At 43.4% G+C, this 22,191-nt stretch overlaps 1 protein-coding gene across 2 annotated transcripts in view; it reads right to left on the bottom strand.

The window, feature by feature from the left end:
- The window catches only part of ATP10A (ATPase phospholipid transporting 10A (putative)), a 170,909-nt gene that overhangs the window by 75,487 nt on the left and 73,231 nt on the right, over positions 1-22,191 (bottom strand). The window lies entirely within an intron of this gene.

Below are 22,191 nucleotides of genomic sequence, written 5' to 3'. Positions count from 1 at the left end.
AAGTGATCTCCAGAGGTCTCTTCCAACCCTAACTTTCTATGATTCTATAATTCTATTATTTCTTCCCTTAAGTTAAAGAACACAAGTCTCCAAAGGCATACAATAACAAAAGAAGGTAGTCAACTCTGGAGCAAATGGAATTTGGTATGAACATGGAAGACCAAATTTGTGTGGAAAGGCTGAAAATATTCAAAGTATCATTAGTAGTTTTCAGATACTTTAAGCAAAACTACTGCAAATCTAGGACAACATAAATCAATCAGTTGCCAATTAGGTTCAACTAATATGAGCTGTCTGAAATATAAGCCAAACTTCTTAATTGCTTTGTGCTAACTAAAGTAAATTAATCCAGATAGAGAGAATACTTTTCCTTCCCTTGATTAACACTTAAAACTTTACTTCGTTCTTTGGCTAATTAGTCTGAAATTGCAGCTTCTGCTAACTAAATACACCACACATTTACCAATCATTACTAGCCTGTAGTGCCTAAGAGAGAAGGATGTTCCACAGAGCAATTATTTAACTTCATTAAATGGAAATCAAGACACTTCCTTCTTATGAGGTCTGAGACGTACCCTAGACTAAAATTGAGAGGGCAAGACAATAGAGGTGCCCATTTCTGATGCTGAAAGGGGATTAGTTTAACAGTATTCACCAAACTATCAAGATGACTTTTTTCTTGTCTTTGCCAGTGTAGAACTCATTTAGAATCAGTGACCAGTGCACAGAGTTTTTTTTATTATTGATTCCCAGAAACCACAACACCTTTGTCCAAAGTGGGGCATTTTTCCCTGCACTGCGGGGTGTGCACAGTGGCAAATAGTAGCGGCACAAATTGGTGCCGCTACTTTTTGTGCCACAGTAAGCGCAGACCCCTGAATGTGGGGATGCAGCCAATGAAATCTGTCAGATTGCTCAGTTTATGCTGGAGTCTGTCACATCAGAATACAGAATTAAGCTTCCAAACAAGCCAAACAAATAAGTGATGTGAAAAATGGGTAATTTAGTGCAGGGCAGGAGACTGTCAGATTGTGTACCCCTGTGTAGAACAATCAGCAAAGAACCCAAGACACAAGAACTAATTTGACATAGCTAAGAATAGTTGATGTTAAAATATGTGGGCTTTTGAATTTTCAAAGTGTAGTTCTAGATGAAAAGTGATTGCACAAATGCCATAGTTTGGTCCATAATTATTGTGTCTCACTGAGTTTGGTGTCCAATTTTTCTGTTTATGCATGCCAGCCTCCCACATGTGGGGTATATTTACACTGAAGGCTGCAGCACATCATAGAGACAGCTGAGCTAGATATAAACAAGCTAGATTGGTTACTAGGCCTAGCAGACTGAAGTGTAGATATACTGTCTGGGGGCCTATCCATGAGTGGGAACCTGTGTTTCCTTGGGGACAAACAGCAGTGGCATGATGTGTGTCACTGTTACTTGTCTCCAGGAAACGCCTGTGCCACATGCACTCTGGTACACAGTATGTTGACCTGGGTGGGGTAGGGAAGGCTGGGGCCAACAACTGTGCTGGCCCCAGCAGCCTTACCTGGGGTCCTGGGGGCCTTCGGGAGCTGCAGCCGTGGCAATCCTGCAGCAAGGAGCCTGGCTGGCAGCCTGAGTGTGGCCAGTTAGGTTTCAGTTTTGGGCAGTGTGCACTACTGCCACATGAACCACTGCACTTTTTTTTATGTGCTGTTTTTTGACCCCAGGATCTCCAAATTAGCAGTGCAGGGAATGCCTGCATGTGCGGTGTTGCAGACAGGTCTGTGGCACTGCATATTGCATGTCTGTGCTCCTCTGGATGCATCCTCTGAGACAAAATGGTGGTTCTGACTGTATCTCTCATCTTTGCTGAATCATTTTCTCTTACGGCATGCTAATGTAATGCGGAGCTCTAGAAAACGCATTGAAACATTAGAAAATGCCACCTGGCTGCTGCAAAAGTACAATGGAATAGGCTGTCCCATTCGACATGTTTTGGCTTCAATCCAACAATACAGTTGAGCATGTGCTTATCTTAATGCACCTGTGTACCTTCGCTAAATTCACTTAACATTTTGACTTAAAAAAAAGAAAAGAAACACCCCCCACAAGCACTGAAATCAAAGGGAGCTGACAAATTCTATGATTCCAGGCTTGAACACTGCAGAACCTCTTTGGCCATGTATTCTTTGCAACTAACTCCATTTAACATAGTCTCAGTCACATATGAGGGAGGTTACAGCAATGAGCACTCTTCTTACAGTCTTCATACCTTGAAAACTGAGGTCTGTTGCCACAGCATCACAGTTGAAGAGGAAGGGAGGAGTCATGATGAGCATCTAGAAGCATAATCAATTTTTCTCTTATTGTTGCTTATCTTTCTCCCACTTAATACATGCCTACTGTGGTTCTGAAGTTGCTCTGCTTCCAGCGTTCAAGGGTTCATATCACAAAAAACATTAATCTTGGCAACTAGCACTAGCTGGCAACTAGTTTCATTAGTGGTTTCAACTGAAATGAGGCATGGTTTTAAGTGCAATTCCTCCAAGTCAAGCTGTGGCATATTATGACTTAAAAGAGTCTGGGAAAGCTCTGTGACTAAATATAATAATCTGTGCCCCCAACCTTTTGAATGTCCATCCAGACCTTTCAACCTAAAAATAATATATATATTGGGCTAAAATGGAGTTAATTATACTCCACGCAACATACAGCAGTCACTTAAGATATTTCAAGAAGATACTTTATACTGTATTTGCATATGGAATCGAGACAGAGCTGGAATGTCATAGTATCATAGCACTTAGGGTCGGAAGGGACCTAAACAGATCATCAGGTCCAATCCCCTGCCCCAGGCAGAATCAGGTGGCGGGATCATATCACCCCAGCCAAATATCTGTCCAGCCTCCTCTTGAAGACCCCCAAGGTAGGAAAGAGTACCACCTCCCTTGGGAGTCCATTCCAGAGACTGGCAGCCCTAACTGTGAAGTAAAACTATTTCAAAACTATGCAATGCTATGTGCAAATTGAAGGGCAAACAATACTTGGGCTTGGAAAGGAGAGATCTTCCTTTTTATCATAGTATACAAGAATGTTGCCCCTCAGCAGGCTTTGGTTTATCTACCATGAGTTTTCATTCAAAGCTCTTTAAAAAAAAAAATCTTAATATCTTTGATGAATGTCTCTGAGGAAATCCTAAAGACACTTCATAATGAGGGCCAAGCTAATCAAATGAAAACTGTGGCTGCTGAACTCAGCAGAGTATGGTTTCAGTGCTGTGTGGATACATTAACTTTTACAGCAAATGAAAGTTTATGGATTGTATTTCCTTCCTCCTAGGAATACCTGCCAACAAAGTCAATATCTTTACCAAAGAAATCTATTTTAAATCAAGAACAAAAGCCTTTCCAACCAAAGATCCTATCATAATCTGAAGGAAGTAACATTATCAGACTTCCACATCAGTGCCACAAAGCATATCTGTTGCTTTGCTTGCTGCATAATTTCCACTTATAGCTCATTTTTAGAGATAAATTTCTACTTTTCATTAAATCTCACTCTGTGTATTTGTGTTCTGTTACACATCCCTTAAAACATGCTACTGTGGCCTTTAACTAGCTAGTATCTGTGAGGGGGGAAAATCCAATTACAGTAGTATTCTGCACGAGGGAAGCCAAGCTTTTGAATTCTGATTTACTGCTAAAGCTCCTTAGTTCAAACAGCTTCATCCTTTTCTTGTGAAATGAAAGTGCAGACACACAGGGCTTGCTATATCACAGATGCTGATACAGTTTTGAGATGAAAATACCTTTCTATAAAAGAATTAACATATACATTAAATACTGCCAGCATGACACTGTTTTGCAAGCATACAAAGAAGCAGGCAGACAAGGTTCCTTGGCTGAAGCAGCGCAGTTAATGCAAGGTGTCACAGAGTGCACTTCAGTGGCTGCTTGCTTGGGACTGCTGTGATCTTGTCCAGCCTCTGAAAGCCCCTTGAAGGCAGCCTACGTTTGGCCTCATTCTAGCCTGCACAGCCCTGAGAATCCCCCAAAGACACTCAATTTTTTCTTTTCCAGTCTTTCCAGCTTCTCAGAACTCCTCCAGTTGTCTCAGTCCACAGACTCCTCTGGCCAGGAGCTGACAGGCTACTTTACCCCTAGCCTTTTTGCCCATGGTCATGTATAGATATCAACGCTTCCTGAGTGTTTACTATCAACAAAGGCGAGATACCCAACAAAGCTATTCAAGACTGTTGATGGTCCATCTGGTCTCCTTCTGCACATAGCCATCCTTGGTACTTAACCCTTCATTCTCTGTGCATATGCTAAGGAGGTAAATAACAATAAAGTGCTCATCTGACCCCAGCACCCATTCCTGCCCAGGGCAGTGGGTTGGACTCAAAGATCCAATAGGTCCCTTCTGACCCTAACATCTATGAAACTATGAAATTTGAACCAGGAAGGAGTCTGGGACAGGCACTGCATAAACCAGTTTGACCCAAATCAGTTAAGTCTCATACATTCCACCACAGGAGCGATGTGGGTGCATGTGCACCCCCTGAGCATGGCAGTGCACCCCCTATGAAAAGGCGTCGCTTGCCACCCTGCTGCTGATGCTGCCAGCAGCGTCTGTGGGTGGTCCATTATCCCCACTGGCCACTGCCAACACAGCCAGTGGCATCTGTGGGTGGTCGCCGAACCCTGGTCAGTGCTTGCCAGCCCCCACCCCACCACCTGTGCTGGTGGTGTCTGCGGGAGCTCCCCTGCTTACCGCCAACATGCTCCTGCCGCTGCCGTGCCCCCACCCCAGACATGGGGGGCATGCACCGTTCATGTTCAACCAGATTTATCTTAAACCAGTTTCAGCCATTTTGAAATTGGTTTATATGCATTGAACTTATGTGCAATAATAGCAATCAAAAGGTAGTACTAGGGGAATGAGGTCAAAAGTAGAATGAGAGCATTACTGCTCTCAAAGAGCAGTATTATCCTTTGCCAAGCATTTTTTGGACTGTCTTGAGGTTCAATTGATATTTTTAAATAAAAAAACTGCACTCCATTTTTTCCCTTTCTTAGCATTAAAAAGCATCACAAAAAGAGAGAAGCAATTTAGAAGGAAATGTTATGTAGTCAGTTTCCAAATAATCCAAATGAATGTACATCTACAGGAATGTACATCCACCTATATAATACTAGACATTATACAGTAGAGGTTTTATAGTATTTTTTGGTTCACTGATCACTCAAAGCCAGACCCACCAAGACTTCAGCAGAATATAGGTGCCTTAGTCCAACCTGAGACTGAAAAAAAATTATGTGAGCTCCTGCCTAATGGTAACACAACAAAATGTGTTGAGGAAAGAGAATCTCCTAAAGAGGGTATTGAATGTGCACTGTTTTTCTAAGAGCACTTGCCAGAAGCCTGCTGAGTACAGATAAATATTTGGTATTACACATCTCCAAAAACTACTCCCTTTGGATAGAAAATGCCCCTATTTTACACATTTTATTAATTCTTTTGCATTTATACAGAAGTGAATTGTCCTCTCATTTTGTTCCTTACAATGACCAGTAAGTGTCTCAATTCTATTGGTTCTTTATCTTTCTAAGTTCCAGAATAATAAACCTATGCCCAGCTCCTTTTTTAACATCTACTTTATGGGAAAGAGAAACTGTCCATATAACTCTAAGTTTCTCCTATTCCCTGAAAGCCTCCCTCAAAGTCTTACTCAACTGTTTTTGGTTTTCTATCCTTCCAGTGACTGAACCCCCTCATGGTAAGAAAAGTTTGACGTGTTTCTAAGCAAATACTGGTACCATTATAAGATTGTATCTTTTATCATTTTCTTTTTATCTGTCCTCACTTACTCCCTGAGTGGGGATAAACTCACCATTGTAAGTCCTGGGTTTTACATATTTAGTGACTATCTGTTGGGCTTTTCTTCTGGTGCTAATCTCAGCTTTTGTTGATGCATTGATTTATGCACATATATCCAATTTAAATAAATGGTACATTTGATTCTGAGATGATAGTCCATTTATTTTCTTCTGCAAAATCATCCATAGCACCCATGAAGATTTCTTCTGAGCTATGGCTGTCCTCTTTGCTCATGCTGAGCAAATGTTTGCAAAATGATGTAAACCACTGCAGTTCTTGCATCTTTTCCAAATGCTATACATTAGCTTGACTTCTCTTGTTTGTCATAGTGCACAGCAAAGTGTACCATTTTAGATGGACTCCAATTGTGAGCTCTATATGCCCATTGGTCTCAGGTCTCTGTTCTGTATTTTTGGATTCTATATATTATCCAAGTGTCAGAGCGCTGTCCATTATCTGTAAGCTCCAGTCAAAACTGGGTTACTTCCTTTGCTTGGTAAATTGTAAATGTTGGGTCAACAGTTGATTCTGGGACTCCCTTTGGTCTCTCTCTCAGTGTTTTTTTCCAAATCCCAATCATTGTCTTGTTTCTCATCAAGGACTCACACATGCAAAATTGCAAGATTGACTCTTCCACCTTAGTTCATTCATAAATTTTGTCTTAATCTTTTTTATCACTTCTCGTTTAAAAACATACTGCTGATATAGATTCATTTTTATATTCCATTTCATTATATATTTTACAAACTCACCAGGGGGGACCAGCAGGAATTGGGGGAGGCTTTGTTCCCACGGGTACCTCCCAGGGTTACTAGAAATAACGGCCACAAATTGTTAGAGAGAAGATTCAGGCTGGACACCAGGAAACATTACTTTACAGTTAGGGTTGCCAGGCTCTGGAATGGGCTTCCAAGTGAGGTGGTACTCTCTCCTACCTTGGGGGTCTTTCAAGAGGAGGCTGGTCAGATATTTGGCTGGGGTGATATGACGTTGGCACCCGTTCCTTCTCAGGGCAGGGGGGCAGACCTGTTGATCTGTTTAGGTCCCTTCCAACCCTAAGCACTACAATACTATGGTTAGCTTCCTCTGCCTGAATCAACTGAAAACTATTAAGAAGAACAAATGCTCCAGGAACAGGTCTTGTCAGAAGTAAGTTTGTCTGCTAACAGTCTTCTTTTCTTGCTGGTACCCACTGTTTGCAGATACAGGGGAAAAATCTTAAAAAGATCACAGATGATGAGATAAAAGAAGTATTATCTGAATTTAAAGATGAGAACTATGATATCCAGAGATCAAATGATAGAGAATTAAGCACCAGGGTGCCTATACACAAGCAGTGAGGCTACTCCAACATATAACTACATAGTGTTGGAGCAGACTTGATCAACGGAGTCTGCTAGAGAGTGGTAATTACTGCGCTCCAGCAGCCTCCAGCGTCTTGTGTGTATCAGCATCTCCGAGCTTAAAAATGGCGGCAGGGGCAGTTTATCTAAAGCTCGTTGAGCAAACTTGAGATAAAGTGCCTCAACTGCCATTTTTAAGTGCAGGGATGCTGATACACAAGGCGCTCTGGGAGCGTTAATTAGGATCCCCCATCAGAGCCGCTTTAATTAAAGGGTCCCCCAACCACTCCTGGAGCACGTGTATAAATGTCCCAGAAGTCTAGAACAAAACAAGGATTTGAATTTTGCTGTCCTAAACCTTAGCTCAGTGCCTTTACTGAATGACCAGCTTGCATGGTTAAGTTAAATGTGCCCACTTGCAAACCTCAGGTTGTCATAGCTTAAGAAGTGAAGCACACTGCCTTGCCAAGTGAGACAGCTTACAATTAAGTAGTGTTCAAAAAACATCCTCCCCTACATATTCACCTTCACTAAGCATGTGTTGTACAGATGGCCTGCTGGTAATATTAATAATGCAGGGTTATTAAAATGTTCTCTTCTATTTGACTACCTTACTTTGCACTTAAGAAACCTGAGTTTGGTTTCTGGTCTTGTTCCATTTCCCACCCAGGATGGCCTGAGCTAGTATTTAGGCATGTACTACTCATGACAAGGAAAGAATGACTACTTTGGCCATTTAGTCCTTGGTGTTAATTGGGCACAGTTGTGTTCCCATCCAGAACATAGATTTTGTGTGTCCAAAATATGCAGATTGTTTATATATTAGTGAAATACTTTAATGTCTAAACAGGATTAGCATTCATAGGAGAATTTAGTTCACATGGAAAGGAAGAAACAGTTTGATCTATGGTATTTATGAACTAAAGAGATCCAGCAGTGAATCAGATTTTAATAGCATTGTTTTACGTATTGGAAACTACTTCTATAATTGGATTTTTTTCAGTCGTGGTACAGAGAACAGGGATGTGTAGTACTAAGAAATACTGAAACTGTCGTATAAGCCAAACACATGCGAGAGGCAAGACCCTACCTGTACTGAGATCCATAAAATCTAATGGAAAATATTATGAGTGAACTACAGAATTTAAATTTGCAAGAAATAACTGGTGAACTCTGCTATTCTTCATTAGAAATTTGGACAACGTTTTTTGCCAGCCATGGGATCATCCAGGTACCAAGGATACTTTGAGAACATTGAACATGTATTCATAAAACATTTTAACATTTTTTGGCATGAGCAACTGGTGCCTCCTGAGTCTGGGGGAGGGGCACCAGATCACTGACCGGGGGGAGGGGTCCCCCAGCGGCCGATTGCTGAGCCAGCAGCGAAACCAGAAGTGCACTTCCAGTTTCACAGCTGGCGCTTCCAGGGAGTGCATGCACTAATGTCTTTTGTGGTGGAAGAATCTTAAGTGGAACATTAAAAGTCATACAGCTGCCAGGGTGGTATGAACAGAGTGATTCTGCACTAAGCAGCAAACAACAACTAGAAGGTATTAGTGAAAAGGAAAGAGTATCTTGAAGGATTGAAATATGGATCTAGAACTAGACATAAAGGCTAAGAATTTCTCTCTCTCAAACCTTAAACAAAACCACAGGCCAAATCTTATAGGTTTGAAAGACTTCTGGGCACAACATGAACTCCTCCTATGAACAATCTCTTTGAAGTACATCAAGCTGGTAGACAGATACCTTTCATGCCTTGTCTACAACCCTCCAGTAGTTCATGCTCTCCACACTTTTGATTACTGCTGTTGTTCAACATCTGGAGCACTTTCTTCCAGATGTCAAAAAGGTTAGATTGTGAGCCCTCTCTCGTGCAGTTTACAGCACACAAAATTTTAATCTGTAAATACTGGAAGTTGACAAATTTATATTGCATCCCGATGGTCAGGAATGAAGGCTGCTTACACTATGCATTAGATGCACTGTACACACACACACACACACACACACACACGGCATCCTACCTGCCTTTGGGTGGAGCAAGTGCAGTTGGAAGGGAGGGCAGTGAGTTATTTGGCTTTACATTCAGCTCTTAAAGGAAGCTGCTGGCAAGAAGGCAGCTTCTCTCCTTTTCTGTGCCCTTCTACAGAAGGAAAAGAAGAGAGGAAAAGAGGGTGAAGTTTCTCTATCCATCCCAAAGTGGAATGGTCAAAGGGTGGGAATACAGTTCTGTCTCCCTTTCCTACATTGTTTTCCCTGGATCTTGCAGATTCAATGTTATTTACAAACAGCTCTCTTCCTTTCTTCACAATTTCAAATGGAAATCCAGAAGCACTCGTAGGTGATGGAAATTTCCATTATAAAGAGTACACTGTAAGAATTGGGGCATACCACATGTGAACAGTGAAGTGTGATGTACCTCCCACACTCACATTTAAGAAATGCAATTTAGATAAAAGAAACTTTATCTCATGACATTACACAGAAAAAATGTTTATATGGGCAGATTTTAATCTGATTTGCTAGGAATGTAATCTGTGACCTGCAGGAACCTTCAGGTGCTGACAGACTCTATTCCCCCCTGTATGGGTAAAAAGAGCAATCCTGATGCAGATACTGGAAACAGAACATTACTTTTGAATATTACATGGTAGCATTAGTGACAGTGCTGTTAAGTTTATGTCAGTCTTTCCATTATAGCCTCTAACTTCTACAAGGTTATGTAACTAAGCAGTAAAAATACTCTGCAAGCTGGAAACTGGCATAAAGTCTCAGCCTGGAATTGTATCTTTTAAAAACATCTACTGTCCCACACTGATGTTCTTGATACTATCCTGTACCCTACATACCAAAATTAAATTGTTTCTGCATCTCTATATAAGCTGTGCTGAGGGGGAGCAGGGACAATTAAAGGATTAATAACAAATGCTATTAATAAATATGTAGGTGACATATATCATCTAGGAAAGAGTTGGGGGATTTGGAAACCACTTTGAGTAAACCATCCCAGCCAAGTAAGTGTCTATCTTATTTGGTACTGAAAATTTTCAGGGATGGAAATTCTTTTGGTAGCCTGTTCCAATGCTTGACTACCTTCAGAGTCAGAAAGTTCCTCCTAATCTCTAATTTCCTCCACTGCAGTTTGAGGCCATTGCTTGTAGTTCTTGTCCCCTGTGGCTACAGAGAAAAGCTTATCCTCTCCATAATCACCCTTCAGGTACTTGAAGACTGCTATCAAATCCCCAGATAGTCTTCTCTTCTCCAAACTAAATAACATTAGCTACTTCAGCCTGTCCTCATACAAGTCAGGCTTCTAATGATTTTTGTGGCTCTGTACTGGACTTGAAGTGTGTGTGGCCCAAAATTGGGCACAATACTCCAGGTGTAGCCTTACCAGTGCTGAATAGAGCAGAATAATCATTTTCCTTGATTTGCAACTGATACTGTTGTTAATGTAGCTCAATAGATTGTTCATACAGTTGGCTTTTTTTGCATCAAGAGCACACAGTCAGCTTGTGGTCTACTGTAACCCATAGGCCCTTCTCTACAGTACTACAGCTCAGACAGTCGTTCTCCAGCCTGTACTTGTGTGTATAATTACTCCATCTCAAGTACAGGACTTTGCACTTGTCCTTGTTGAATCTCACCAGGTTGGCTGTGGACCATTTTTTCCGTGTCTTTGTGGATCCTAGCCCTACCCTCCAGAGTATCTGCAATTACACCCAACTTGATACTGCCTGCAAATTTGCTTAGCATGCACTTGATCCCATCATCCAAATCATTAATGAAGTTACAAAACAATACCCCCTCCCAACTAAACATGGAGACACTGATGACTACTTATTGAGCACAATGATCCAACCACTTATGTATCCATCTTACAATACTTTTGTCTGTCTGCGTTTCCTTACCTTGTTAATGAGAATGTCATGGGACACAGTGTCGAAAACCTTGATAAAGTCAAGGTATATCACATCCACTGCTGTCCCACCATCCAAATGGATTGCTGCCTAGCCTCCTCTTGTACTTCCCGTTCTTCTGTTGCATCGGGATAGCTTACTCCTGTGCCCTTAGAAGGGCTTTCTTAAAGTACAGCTAACACACTGGGACTTCTTTTCCCCTCAGACTTGCTTCCCAAGGTATCCTGCCCACCTGTTCCCTGAGGTTGCTAAAGTCCAGTTTTTTGAAGTCCAGTGTCTTAATTTCACTGTTCTCCTTTGTTCCTCCCCCTAGAAACTTGTACTTTATTATTTTATAAACACTGGCCGCATCTACACGAGATGCTGATTGCTCAGTCATTACTAAACAAGTACTAAATGACTGCACAGTAACTTGAGTTACTGCGCAGTACTGCCAATTGTCTTTTTTGTGATGCTACTGTGCAGTAGCAGCACATCATGATTGGTACCATGCAAAACTATTGCGCAGGAGTATAAGGCGACTAAGCAGTCAGCATCTCGTGTAGACATGGCCACTGTCACACAAGTTACCTTCCACCTTCACATTTGCAACCAGTTCCTTCCTGTTCGTGAGCAGCAAGTCAAGAAGAGTTCCAACCCTAGTTGCCTTCTGTACTATTTATGTAAAAAAGTTATCCCTGACACACTCCAAGAATTTGCTGGGCTGCTTGTGCACTGCTGTGTTTTTCTCCCAGCAGGTATACTCCCAGCAGGTATACTAATAATTAAAGTCCCCCATGAGAATCAGGTTCTGTGATTTGGAAGCTTCTGTCAGTTGTTTAAGAAATGTCTTATTCACCAATTCCTTCTGGTGTGGTGACCTGTAGAAAGTACTCACCATGACACCCTGTTGCTCTCCTCTCTGACCTTTACCTAGAGGCTCTCAACTGGCCTACCTTTCACTTTGTAGTGCATCTTAAAATGCATGCATAGCTCCTTCATATTCCAGTTCTGTGAATTATCCTGCCACATCTCTGTAATCCCAATTACATCATAATTCTTGGATTGTACTAGGACCACCAATTCTTCCTGTTTATTTCCCATGCTTCTTGCATTAGTATATAAACATTTCACATGTCTAACTGATAGTTCTATCTTTATCTTGAGAAAATTGCTAAGGCTGCTGCTAAAATTTCCCCTTACTAAATGTTTATCTAGGTCCCCTGGCACTTTATTACCTCTGGGCTTTTTTCTCTATCCCCCAGTGAACCTAGTTTAAAGCCCTCCTGACTAGGTTAACAAGTCTGTATGTGAAGACATGTTTCCCTGTCTTTGTTAGGTGACCCCCCATCTCTTCCCAGCAGTCCATCTTCCTAGAATACCACCCCATGGTGGAAAACTCCAAACCCTGGTGACAACACTTTCTCCACAGCCACATGTTGATCTCCAGTCTGCATCTGCTTCTAGCTGGGCCTTTACTCTTGACTGGAAGGACTGATGAGGACACCACCTGAGCTCCCATCCACACTTGTACTTATAGCCATGTAATCACTTTTGATCTGCTCAGGGTCACCCCTGGTAATATTGTTAGTGCTTATGTGGCTGCAGCATGCCATATTAGTCAGAGGGCTAAATGAGTCTCGGCAACCTTTCTGTGACACTGCCTGGCAGGCAGCAGACCTCCCAAACCAACAGGTGAGGCCAGCAGATGGATGCCTCTGTGCCTCTGATGAGGGAGTTGCCAACCACCACCACCCATCACTTGCTCTTGGCAGCAGTGGTCTTGATCCTCCCAGTCATATGGGTTCGTGCCTCTTTGTCCATGCTACTTGATTTCTTTAACTTAAAATGATCATCAAGTTTTCTTTAAAAAAAAAAAAACCAAACCAGATTAAGATCAAAATTGAATTTAATACAACACAGGATAAGGTATAAATTTAGTATAAACTATTACAATGATTTAAATAAAATAGTATGTTGAGTCAATGAACCTCCACTAAAAACTCTGGAGTTAAAGACTGATTTTCTTCTATGTAAGAATGAAGGCAAAAACATCTAGTTTTTGAGGTCAAGCTTTAAAAATATGGCACAATATTTCATAGATTAGGGACTTGACCCTACAAGGGATGCAGGGTCTATCCTACTGGATGCAAAGGATCAGCAAAGTCATCACAGTTGTTGGAACCTAGCTTCTGACTACAGCAGACACCAATATGTGTGCTCCTTGATCAGAACTATCAAATCATTCCACTTGGATGGTACTGAACTCCTATTGTATTCTCACTGAGCTCAGCTCTCATATTACACGTATTTATGATTCTGCACCCATAATGATGGATTATTCTTTAGCTCATAGAAAAAACAACCACCTGCTGAGTAACTACTACCCCTGCTCCTTAATGGTTTTGGGTACTTCAGTTAAATGGCCTTTCTTGGTACCTTTGTATATGTAGAGATATAAACATTAACTTCTCAAATGCTCTATCCATGTCTCCAAACTAAAAATACTGCAGCACACAAAGCCAGGGGGTTAAAACAGCAGAAATCATGGATTGTTAGGGGGGAGGGTTTTGGGGGTTTCTTTGGCAGGAGGTAAAAAGTGTGGTGGGTTACATCACAGGAAGTCAGAATCTTGGTTTGTTGTTATTTTCTTGTGTAGAGGAAGGAGAGGGAGCAGAGTAAGGAGCTGGGTGTGTAACAGAAGGTGTGTCTACACCTGCAAATAATCTGACAACAGTTTATTCTCGAGTAAACTACTCAAGAGTAAACTCTCCCAGGCACGTGTCTACACATGCAGGGGCGCAGGAACAGATTTGTTGCTCCTAGCAGCAGACTGCTCCCACTCCCTGTGGCCCTGCAATGGGCCCCTGCAGCAGCCAGGGGCAGCTCTAGGCTCTCCCTGAGTGCTCACCCAGGGGCCAAGAGACAGCTATCTCCTGGCGGTGGCTGGGACATTGCTTCCTGCCCTGGGAGCTGCTTGCTGCCAAGGAGGACTCCGCCACTGGAGCCAGGGTGATGACAATGTCCCCCTGCCCCAGCAGCAGGGAGCTCCCAGACCCCGCTCCATGATCATGGGGCTTTGGGTAGGAGATTCTTATCTCCCAGTACCAGCTCTGCAGTCATGGGGCTGGTGCTGAGATTCTTCCCTGACAGGCCAAGCCCTGTGGTTGTGGAACCTAGGATGGGAGATCCTTTTCTCCCAGCCTAAATCCTGGGGTCGGGAGGCCAGGGCTAGGAGATCCTTACCTCCCAGCCTGAGCCCTGCCATTTTGGGATTGAGGCTGGGAGATCCTTCTTGGCTGGTTGCTGGGCTGGCTGTGGGAAAGAAGAATCTCCCAGCGCCAGCTCTGTGACCGTGGAGCTGGCTCTAGGAGAGAAGGAGCTTGGGTCTCATGACCATGGGGCTTGACCTGGGAGATAAGGATCTCCCAGTGCCGGCCCCACAATTGTGAAGCAGGGGCTGGGAACCCCCTGTTGCCAGGGCAGGGAACATTGTCCCCACCTGGGCTCCGATGGTGGAGCCTACCCTGGCAGCAGGCAGCTTGTGGGGACAGGGAGCAATCTCCCACCCCTTGCAGCCTGCCTGACTGGGAACACATTTGCTTCTGGGTAAGCATCTACATGTGCGCTACTATGCAGTAAGTAATCTTGAGTAAATGTGCTACTTGAATTTGCAGGTAGCAAATTTACTCGTGATTAGAGCAATTAGACGTAGACACGTACTGCACAATAATTAGCTCTACTGTGCAGTAAAACATCTTGTGTAAACGCACCTAGAAAGGACCAATGCTGGGCTCAAAACAGTGTAGGAAAAGGAACAGCATTCTGTGAAGCACATATTAGTCTTCATTTCAACACTTGGTAACTGGAGCAAAAAACGACCACGGCTGCAAGCTGCACAAAAGACCCTATTTGGGAATATTTTCAAGAAATTCCTGTTCCACTGATAAGTGCTGGAATTGTGCGTTTAATTATATTCAAGTTGCCATCTTAATGCAGCTTGATACACCTGTAAGTAAAAACTTAATCATGTAGTGAATAAAAAATATAAATTTCACCATTATATAGCACACTGAAATGTAGGATTTTTAGCAATCCAAATATGCTAAGCTATATATCTAGTTTGTATACCTAGAAAACACATGAACCAAATCTACTGTAAAAACTGTATTTAGCTGTAAATCAACATTTTAACTGTTATATCAATCAATGAATCAACTCTTTTTAAAAAAAAATACAATTGGGAATTTGATAAAAATCAATTATTTAAATCAGGCTTTTGGCTTGCTGATTTAAATCGTATTTTAAATCAGAGGCTTAAGTCAACTTGATTTAAATCAATCCACTCTGGCCAGTATCACTGTTTATCAAACCACTTGACATGGATCTACCTTAAATGCTATATTCAATAAAATATTCTCTTTGTAGCCGATATACTTTGTTCTGTTAGCTATTATACTTTTAAAATCAAAGATGTCCACAGTTTCCACAGAGGCTGTCTCTAAACACAGTATGATCTAAGAGGAAATGATATAGTAGTATCTTTGGTATGTTTCAACATTTTGAAAAAAAATACCTGGCTATTGCTCTGGATGGCTTTTCTCCTACTGAAATAGTTAAAATAAATGCATGCCTTTGAACTATGTTTTTTAATAGGCTTGATATATTACTATTTTACACTGCATAACAAAAAGGTCCATATAATAAGTGTGACAGGTCAAGCCTGGGAGATCTGAAAATACATGGTTCATTACAGCTTCATCAGAAAAAAAAATCTTTTTCTAAAATACAGTTTTTAGCATAATTTAGTGGCAGTACTGAAACTACATATTATCAATTGTATTTTCTTTTGTTTATATTTTTTATTTATTTAAAAAAAATCTCTCTCTTCCCTGAGGGCAAGACTAATTCTGGTACTGAGTGTAGGATGGAGCGTTAATCTGCTATTTTAACATTCACATATCTGGAATTTTGAAGGGACTTTTCTTAGCTCCATGAACTCTTTGCAAAAACAAGTAGTTTACAGGTCAAATACACCATAAAGATTCTAGAAATAGTTTTATTTTTTGTGCACCCTGTCCCTAACCATCAAAGGTACTTACAGCTCTAAACAAGATCTGTAATGCTGATTACTGAATTTATATCTGACTATCATTTAGTGTTATTATGATTATTTTCAGTGTGGTGCATGTACACAGAATATCGGGGCTGGCCTTTTATGGATGCACAAAGCATGTGGTTTGTGGGGAAGACACAGCCCCACCTTTTGTTTCACAGCTTGCCAGAGAGACAGCTAGTATCACAAGCTGTACTAATTGAGCATGTTCCCACATGCAAGCACGTGAGCTTGCAGCAGCTCGAATAGAAGCAGCGCAAATTTGAGCTGGGGCTTTTGCCTCAGCAAACGTGCCCGGACATGCACTTTGGTGTGGTGCAAGTTGTACCACTTGGGGCAAAATAACCCTGCCTGGCTCCTCCTGGATCTGCAGCCAGAGGGAGCTAAACTGGATTGCTGAGGCAGCCCCGAGAGTACACTGCACCCTCTACCCACTGCAGCAGTCTGGCAGTGGGGGCTGCTGCCTGGCTGTGACCTGCTGCCACTTGCGACAGCATGTGGCCCCAAGTCTGCATGGCTGCCAGACCTGGATGGGGACTGCACAGCCAGTAGAAGCATCTGCCCCTCTGGGCCAGCTGCCAGTGAGCTGTGGCTGCAAAGTTGGCCTTTGTGTGGCACTACTGCCATGTGTGCCCCTGCCCGGCCATCTGGGCAGCTATTGCCAGAAAGATGTTCCCAGTGTGGTGGCCTGCTCTGAACTGTCAAAGCATGTCCTCCTGGCCCCAACTGGCCAGGAGGTCAGCTACCTACTGCTGGGTCCAAGGTGCCAGCTCTGAGCAGGTTCCTCTGCCTGGGTCCTGCCACTTGCCTCCCTAGCAGGAATTTGAAAAATGAAAATCACTGATAAAAATCTCTGATAAAATCCCAAAGTTACTCTGTAAAATACTCTGAAATCCATGTTCCTCCACAATTAAAACAAAAGACCACTATATATAGAGAGAGCAAGAGAGAGAGAGAAACAGAAAGAGAGAGACAGCGATGAGTTGGGCAATGTTTTATTGATATATCTACAGTGTTAAAGCAATTTGGAAGCCTACCAGTGTCTCTATCATCATAATAAAATGATTTCTAAATATCTATATGTTTTGCTGCTTGCTTTGGTTTTCTTACCATAGAGCAGTTAGAGCTCCCCCTGACCCCTTTACTAACCAGGATGTGGGGACAGTTGCCCCTGCAGCCACAGCTCCTGCCAGCAGGTCTCATCCTGTCTGGCAGCTGGGCGTGCAGGGTGTGTGAAGGGGGGATGTAGGGTTTGCAGGAGGAGGGTAGAGAGATGTGGGTGGCTGTGGAGGGATGTTGGGGGCTGTGTGGGTAGGTGTGGGTATATTGTGGGGGGACTGTGGGGGAGGACTGTGTGGGGGGCAGGGCTGCTCAGGAGGGGTGGGTCCCCCGCCCCTTGCAGGGTGCCTGCCACACAGGGCCCACGTGCCCCACCCCCACTTGCTCCCCCAGCCCCCTGGATTGCTGCCCCACCTGGCCCCATCCCCCGCCAGCTCCTGCAGCCCCCCTACCCCTTACTTACTGGCATGGAGCCCGGGTCCAGCTCCCTGTGGCTGGCACACTGCTTACCCTGCACAGGCAGCATGCTTCAGCACTGGGGCAAGGGCCAGCCATAGAGACGCTCTGGTTCTCTTCTGGTTGCCTCAAGGCACGGTCTTGGACTGTGCCCTGCCTTGCTTTTTTTTGCCCAGGCTAGTTTTTTGATGCGTGGGGAATGGGGTTTTTTTTTTGTTCCCGCACGTGCCTCTTGAACCATCTCAAAAAGCTTTGCGATGCTGCAAGAGGCACGTGTGCGCTCGTCTGGATGCACCCATGAAGTCCATAAGCACAGCTACACTGCTTAAACTTGGTTTAGTCAATTTGAAACAGAAGGCTACACAGACAGCCTTATATCAGTTTAAATCAAGGGGTTTTTGTCGTGTTGAAGTCAGCTAGGATTTCTGGTTTATTTTTTAAATAACCTTAAACTGAAAAAGGTAGCTTGTATCCCAGGAGCATGTCTGCACTGCCCCTGAGACATGTCCAGGAAGGGACATGCCTACTCACCCTTTCTTGTGCCATGCTTGAATATGAGGTGGTGAAGATGCTCCAGGGACAGGCTTTGTTGCTGAAGACAAAGGTCTTGAGAACAACCATGGGGAGCTACCCTGGAATTACTTCCCCAGACATAGTATAGATATAATCAATGTGTCTACATACAGGATGTGAACATACATAACGCTTAGACTGTTCTGAATACACTTTAAATCCCAATGGCACTTTTACATGTGCTCCAGGAGTGTGTGTGGGGAGGGGGGCGGGGGCAGCGCTTTAATTAGAGTGGCTCCGAGATCCGCTCTAATTAAAGCATCACCGTGCCCCTTGTATTGGCGTCTCTGCACTTAAAAACAGTGGCGGGGGTAAAGCTCATCGAACAAGCTTTAGTTCAAGCGCCCCTGCTGCCATTTTTAAGCACGAGGATACTGATACACAAGACACAGGAAACTGCTAGAGTGTGGCAACTGCCACACTCCAGCAAACTTGATTCACTGAGTTTGCTCTAATGCACTGGAATTCCAGTGTGTTGGAGCAGCCTCAGTGCTCAGATATAGGTGCCCCAAGAGTCTAGATGTGTATGCCACTTAAGAATGGTTGAAACTTCCTGGAACAGTTTAAAAGCACAACAGGAAAATGAAGTACTATTTTGAGCTGGTCCTTTGTGAACTAGCTCAATGTTATGTGTGAACACAAGAGTTTCTAGTCAGTCCTCCAGGTATCCCAAACTGTACCACTCTTGCTACAGACACTGGACAACAAAGCCCCCAGCTCCTTGGACATCACACAAAGGGGCTACGCCTGCCCCCCCTTTCCCTCAGCAGGCCCCCACCAGGAATCCTAATCAGGGGAGTCACCCCCCCCCCCCCAGCACCTGGCAGCCCCCCAATGCAATGAACCTGGAACCTTGCAGCACAGGGTCTATGCAGGGAAATGAACTTGAGCAAATTATTTCCAGTGCAAGCAAAAAAGCAGAGATCTTGAGGGCTCAGAGCACGTAGCTCCCTGGGCACCACAAGCAGGGGTCATTCAGATATCCCCAGAGTTGGCAGCCTCCCAAGTCACACCCACTGTCCCTAATGAGCCTGGGACACAGCACAAGATACCTGCGGCAAAATGAAATGGAAAAAATGCTTTCCAGTGCACGTCTAGCACAAACAAAAAATGGAGCTCCTGAGAAGCCCCCAGAACAACCAGCTCCTTGAGTACTACAAGCAGGAAGTCATACAGCTTCTCTAGTACCTGGAAACCCCTCCACTGTCATCTCCATGCCTCAACTGAGCTTGGGACCCAGCAGCTGGAAGGTGAAATTGATAAAATAGCTTTCAGGGCTCCATTTCCTGTGATAGCCTGCACCCTATTCCACCCACTTGTGCACCCCCAGTCAACTGTGTAGATTTTAGTAAAGCCTACCAATGTTCTTTATTAAACCTAATCAGTTTGGGGAAGGGGGAGCAGAAAATTTCAACTGCTGGCAATGATGTCTTTCTCTTTCTTGGCATCCAGGCAATCTGAGTCTTCCTCCCTGTATAGGGAAGTGCTTCTCAACCTTTTAAAGCTCAAGACACTCCTGGATAGGCTTGAGGCACCCTTTGAAAAATGCCAGCTCTTAGTTTTCACTCTCCAGAAAAATAATAGTACAGGTTTTCTATTGCAAAGGACTCAGAAAGACCACAACTATAAATTTCTATTTGAAATCTTTGGATTTATCTTGTGAACCATGTTTAAAAACCTAACAGTGATAAATTGTGTGGAACCCCACAGCAGCCTTGAAAGGATCTCAAGGCACCCAACCGTGCTATGGCACTCTGGCTGAGAAACACTGCTCTAGGTAGACTGACCATAATTACAATATTTTAGGGAACTCTGGGACACCCATACATACACACGTGCGTATGGTAGCACACAGGGTTGGAGCAGCTGTCAGAAGCAAGGTGCCTTTTATGCTAGGGGCAAGGTGCCAGCCAGGCTGGGGGTGCTGTGCGGACTCTGCCCGACTCATGGCTTTGCTCTGTCCTGGCACAAACAGATGCATCCTAGCCATGCACCGCTGGCTAGGTGGATGCAGCCAGCCTTGACCTTGCACACGCCTCCCCGGTTAGGGCAGGGAGCAGCTGGGCCAGGCTGGACTCTCCATGTGGGGGCTGTGATATGGCTGGCCCAGCCTGGTGGCATACAGCCAGGAAACAGCTACAGGAGCTGGGACTGGGCTAGAACTATGAATTAGCATGGGGCAGACAGAGCCTGACCAGTGTCTCCAGCCTGACCTGCACCCCAGCCCCAGGTCTGGTGATGAAGGCATCATGCTCTCCAGCATGTCCCAACAGCTGCTCTGGCCCTGCCTGCTGCCACACACACACACACACGCACAAACAAACACACTCCACGCCACAACTCCCAGGAGTGGGACCAGGCAGGAGAGTGCAGCATGCACACATACACATGCGTGCACACACACCCGATCCAGGGGCTCCCAGGTTCCCACCAATCTGGGACTTCTGCTTAATTTTTTCAAGTGGCTGGGATGCTAAGAAAGCCTATACAATCTGAAACTGTCCCAACCAAGTTGGGACATATGGTCACCCTAACTCCAGGCACTGACCCCAGGTCTGGGTACTCTACCACTCTCTGGTGATTTTTATGGCAGCAATGAAATCTCTAAAAGGTGAGGGTTCTACCTAGTACCCTTAGCAGCATAAATGTGGAGACCTCTGTCCAGGGACAATTACAAATGGTTCCCAATCAGTGACATTCTTGGACCAGTTCAAGTGTTATGTCTGTCTGCACCACAAACTTGCACTGAAAAAGATGTAAATTCAAACTGATGCAGTTATGATGCTTCAGACTGTGTGTAAATAAGCCCTTATAAAAATATATATAAGCTACACTGAAGCAAGTCATTCTTAAACAAAAATAAATGCTTGTCTGCACAGTGATTTGCATTGATTGAATCAAACCAGTTTATTTAAACTGGTCTAATCAAAACTGTGTTTGGGAAAATCCTTAGTCTCATGGAAAAAGGTAAAGGTTAAAGTCTAATCCCCATTGGTCAGGTGTGTAAGGTACTTTTTCAAAGAGGAACACAATGCGTAACTGTCTCACCCTTCAGTTTCTTCCAGGGGTCCTTCTGAACCAGAACAAACACCCCAGAACATGGCCAGTAATTTATAAACTATCATTTGGTTCACAGATTCTAAAGAAGTTCTTGTATATTCTGTAAAAAGGGATATTTTAAAGTAAAAATATTAACATTGTTTTAATACTACAGGGCATCAAGAATATGTGTTTTCACGAGTCTTTCAAAATGCCCTAAGCCATCCTTATGTAACTTGAAAGGAAGGCTTGATCCTCTGTAATGAAGTCTGTATCTGCGCTCAGTCACCCTCTGAAGTGTGGCTGACAAAATATTTCAAGCACATGTAAAACATTCCATAAGCAATTACAGAGGGTGTGGTGGCAAAACAGCTTGCACGCTAATACAGAAAACACATTGATTCCTACTTCACAATATGTCTCCTATTAGGTACAGTACACTAGAAATGGCTGTTGTGACTAGAGTGTAGCTAGGGTGGGTTAGAATTTAGAAGCAAATTGGTAAAATACCAAGAAATACTCAGTTTTTCCAAGGATTCGTGGTTGGTCACTGCTAGAACCATTAGATCACACAAAACTGAGTTTCGTGAAGAACTCTCTCTTAGTTTAACTTTCCAATGTGTCTCAATACACACATTGATTTGATCTGTGCTTCAGCATGAAAGGGATCCTTTATATTCATTTTGATCTCAAAACAAACCATATAAAAAGGTGATTTCTGATTATTTTAAGCATTTCTAACACCTACTGCAACACTATCTAGATACTGAGACTACAGTATCCACCTTCCACAGGAGAAAATTTCAAAGGCACAAATGCCTTTTGAAAGTCTTTC

The sequence above is a fragment of the Alligator sinensis genome, unplaced genomic scaffold (genome assembly GCF_000455745.1).
Source record: "Alligator sinensis unplaced genomic scaffold, ASM45574v1 scaffold144_2, whole genome shotgun sequence".
In the NCBI taxonomy this organism is placed as follows: domain Eukaryota; kingdom Metazoa; phylum Chordata; order Crocodylia; family Alligatoridae; genus Alligator; species Alligator sinensis.
The sequence above is the reverse complement of the archived record's forward strand: the minus strand, read 5'-3'. Positions and strand labels throughout refer to the sequence as shown.